Below are 4183 nucleotides of genomic sequence, written 5' to 3'. Positions count from 1 at the left end.
ACAGAGAGATAAACCCGTGCCCACGGGGTAACAAGGACACAGGGACTATTTTACATGCCAGTTTGCCTGTAGGTGGGGAAATGAATATCCCAGACCATAGGAGCCCGCTCCAGAGGCCCTGGGAGAGCAAGAAGTGGGGCTGAAGAGTACACAGAGCGGGTGAGAGGGCCCGGGGAGAAGTGGTAACAGACCAGATAGAAATCGCCCACACAAGAGGTAGGTCCCAGCCTGAGGGGCAATACTGACAAGTGAGACCCCGAGTGGAGAACTGTCTCCTGGGCAGAGAAAGGAAGAGCCTTGGCAGTGTGCAAACCAGAGGGCCGATCCTGAGAAGGAATCTCCCATGAGTGAAATGCTTCGTAGGTTCACCTACGCAGGGAAAGAAGGAAGCAACCAATGCCAAGGAAGAATCCTACTTAAGTCAAAGCCTATCACGGAAATAAGGAACAACAACGAAACCTGTTTGTCCAAAAGGCCACATTGTCAAGAAACTAAAAATGTTTGGGTTACAATAGAAGAGGGTATTGTTAAGTTATTATTTTCCTTTTTAATGAATGTATAATTGAAATTAAAGTATAATTAGCATACAGGGTTATGTAAGTTTCAAGGGTACAGTATAATGATTCAACAATTCTATACATTTGTCAGAGCCCATACACAAGGTAAGTGTACCCTTGACCCCTTTCACCCATCTCGCCATCCCCCCTACACCTCCCCTTGGCAACCACCAGTGTGTTTCTGTGTTTAAGAGTCTGGTTCTTTGTTAGTAAGAAGGCACTTTTTATTTATTTATTTATGTAAAGATGTTATGTATTTATTTGAGACAGATCGAGAGAGAGCATGAGAGGGGGGAGGGGCAGAGGGAGAGGGAGCCAGGCAGGCTCCCCACTGAACAGGGAGCCCTACAGGACCCCGGGGGCTCGATCCCAGGACCCTGGGATCATGACCTGAGTCAAAGGCAGCTGCTTAACCAACTGAGCCACCCAGGCACCCCCAAGAAGGCACTTTTTAACTAAGAAACCTCACAAGCCACTCATATTCACTCCCCCTGAAGGAAATGAACTGTTATTCGTGGTTTGGCAGAAACTAAAACCTTTAAAAGAACCAAAAATCAAATACAAAGCAGAGGAAATCTGTGAGCCAGCACTCCAGCATGAGTTACAGATGATCAAAAGCAGTATTAGATATGAAACAGCACCCTGAATCAAAACTCAAACAGCACAAAAAAACCGATAGCAACAACAACCAAAGAAAGATGGGAAGTAAGGCTTGACTAATTTCAAGAAAAAAATTGAGGACGGGGCAATGTCATATTAGAAATGAACACCAATTACAAATATCCAAGGGAGACTAGAATCAACTGAAAATATAATAAGGGACATTGAAAAGAGGCATGAAAATAGAACTATGAAAAACAACAGAAATAAAGAAACAGGTCAAGAATATTGAAGGCAAAAAGAAAAATATAGACATAGAAGAAGGAGAATCTACCATAGAGTCCCTGAAGAAGAAAAAACAGGCACTGAACAAAACTAATATTTAAAATCTGGAAAGAAAGACCTTTTAAAAGGGCCCATGGTGTATTTGGGAAAATAGATCTTTAATGATAGATTCTGAGATATCCATCCTCAAACGCAATGATCACACTTGCAGGAGAAAGAAAATGATCATCTAGATCTTTGGGTAAAAAGATCACTTTTTGGTAAGTTCAAAAAAAATTCAAAAAGAATAAATACACTTCGAAGAGTTTCAGATCCTCCCCCACCCCAAATCAAAAACGGGGACAACCATGTGCAAGAACTAAATATAGTGCCCAATCAGAAACTGAACCAGTCCTGGGTGCTTGCGTGGCTCTCAGTGCTTTATGCGTTAGACTCGTGGTTTTGCTCAGGTCATGATCTCGCAGTCCTGAGATCCAGCCCAGGCTCCAGCTCCCTGCAACAGCACGGAGTCTGCTTCAGATTCTCTCTCCGTTCCCCTATACTTCTCCACCAGCTCATGCTCTCTCTCTTAATAAATAAATAAATAAATAAATAAATAAATAAATAAATAAATAAATAAAATCTGATAAAAAAGAAAAGAGAAAAACTGAACCAGTCCTGAAACCTGAAAAGCAAATCCATGTTGGTATTGATTTTATCTTGTAGTGAAGCTAGAAATGATCTTTTAGTTTCTAGATCCTCATTGGAATCCTGCCTTAGGCAAGTTAGGTAATCTCTCTGAGCCTTAGTCTTCATGTCTTTAAAATGGGACGGTGATATCTCAAAAAGATAGGTGTGAAAATTAAGTACATTTATACACTGGAAACGTCGGGCACAACACACATGCTCACAGAAGGGAAATTTTAAGGCACTTAATAAATTCCTAAAGGGAGCTAGTTTCTGGAATTCACATTTACAAGTATAATCCATTTAAAACTGTGGTCATGGCATGGTTTCCCTTAAAAGCACTTGATGTAGCTTTTAATATTAACAACACAACAAAATTCAAGCTCATATCGTGAATTATTTTCAGAGTCAATTTTGTTGATGATCATAAAGATTTCTATGGTAAGAAATCCTGCCATGAAAATATGGCTTATTTTCTATTTATAATATTTTTATCACTAAGCCTTTTCCCTGTGTTTATTAATCTTTACTTAGCCTTGTTGCAAGTTTAAAATGTGATTTCTGTGGACCACGTTTTTTCCTCTAAAGAACTTTAATGGATTCCCAAAATATCACAATACCTAACATGAGTTTGACATCCCACAAATCAAATGTTCAGAAAGATTGAATTCTCTGGACTAGCTTCATAATACCACTTGAAATTTATATTTGTCAAGAATGTTATTTTTGATGCTGTGGCCTCACATGTAGATTTTCAACTGCTTTCTCCCAAAATCAGGTCATGCCTTTTATCTCAGAAAAGATTGAAAATCAGGTTCCTTTCATTAACTTACTTTGTTTCCGCAGAAGCATTTTTATATGCGTCTTTTCATACATAATTTATAGTGTGGGGATTTTCTTTCTAACAGGCTTTTCAAAGCACCTAGAAAATTATCTCAACCTTTCTGACATTTATAACTTCTGCAAATAGGAAAAGGGATATGAATTCAGGCATTTCTCTTTTGGCAAGTAAACATAGTATGACTATTTGTTTTGAAAAGTTAAGTTAAACAAGACCCAGGAGAGCTAGAAGTAGAGTTTTGTTTCTTCCACCAACCATATGCTGTATTTATTTCCAGAAAAAAAACAAAACAAAACAAAAAAAAATGAGGAGAGGCGGCATACTTTGGCTATTAAATAAAATACAGCAAGTCACCAAGTAGAACATCACTATGAAAATATGAGACCCCCCCCCACTCCCACCCCCCTCCACTCTCCTCATGAGTCTGGTGAGAGGTAAAGCCTTGGAGCACTTCTGCTTTTTCAGACTATGTTCCTGGAAAGGGAACTGACTGAGAAGAAGATTAGTGGGTAGGAGGTTTATGTTAAGTCCTCTTGGGATAAATACACGGGGAAGGAAAGGAAGTGGGATCAAGCAGAGGGAAGAGTCCAGCTGTGACGTAGTCACTTGTGCAAACCCTCGGGGCATCCTGAAGACAGATGACTCAACAGAGCTGTTTCTAAGGGGGGCGACAATGCCCTGCCTTTATGCCCCCTGGTCACCTGTGACCTTGGTGAGGAAGCGCTGGGCAGTTGAGCCAATTCCTGAAGGTGTTGGGAGCTGAGGATGGACTCCCAGCAGCTTGTGCAAGAAGTCTTCTGTTCCTGGAGGGGCATCTGAGCAGTGCAACACAGAATCCTCCAAAATGCTGGAAAGAAGAGAATTTTAGATTGACAAATACAGACTCAGGAGAGGTCATTTAAAAAAATTTTAATTCAATTCAACACAATTGTAATCACTGCGTTCGGTCCATTATGCTGGGGACTCAGGTTATTCCATTGAATCTTGTTCCTGTCCTTAGGTAACCAAAAACTTGTGGAGGGTTGAGAAATCAATGATTACTCTGCAAAACGGATTATGTTAAGTGGCATAAAAGAGGTAAAAAGATCTTAGAAAGTTCCAGAGAGGAAGCAGCTATATGTAGAAGGAGTGGTCAGGGCAGGCTTGGGGATGCAGGAGGCATTTGAGACTGTTCTTAAAGAGTTAAATGCATTGGAGCAAAGGATAAAAGACTTCCAGGCAGAGGGGATAAAGC

The sequence above is a fragment of the Callorhinus ursinus genome, unplaced genomic scaffold (assembly GCF_003265705.2).
Source record: "Callorhinus ursinus isolate GAN/ISIS: 27379988/994484 unplaced genomic scaffold, GSC_fseal_2.0 scaffold5, whole genome shotgun sequence".
NCBI lineage: Eukaryota > Metazoa > Chordata > Mammalia > Carnivora > Otariidae > Callorhinus > Callorhinus ursinus.
Note: the sequence above shows the minus strand (reverse complement) of the source record.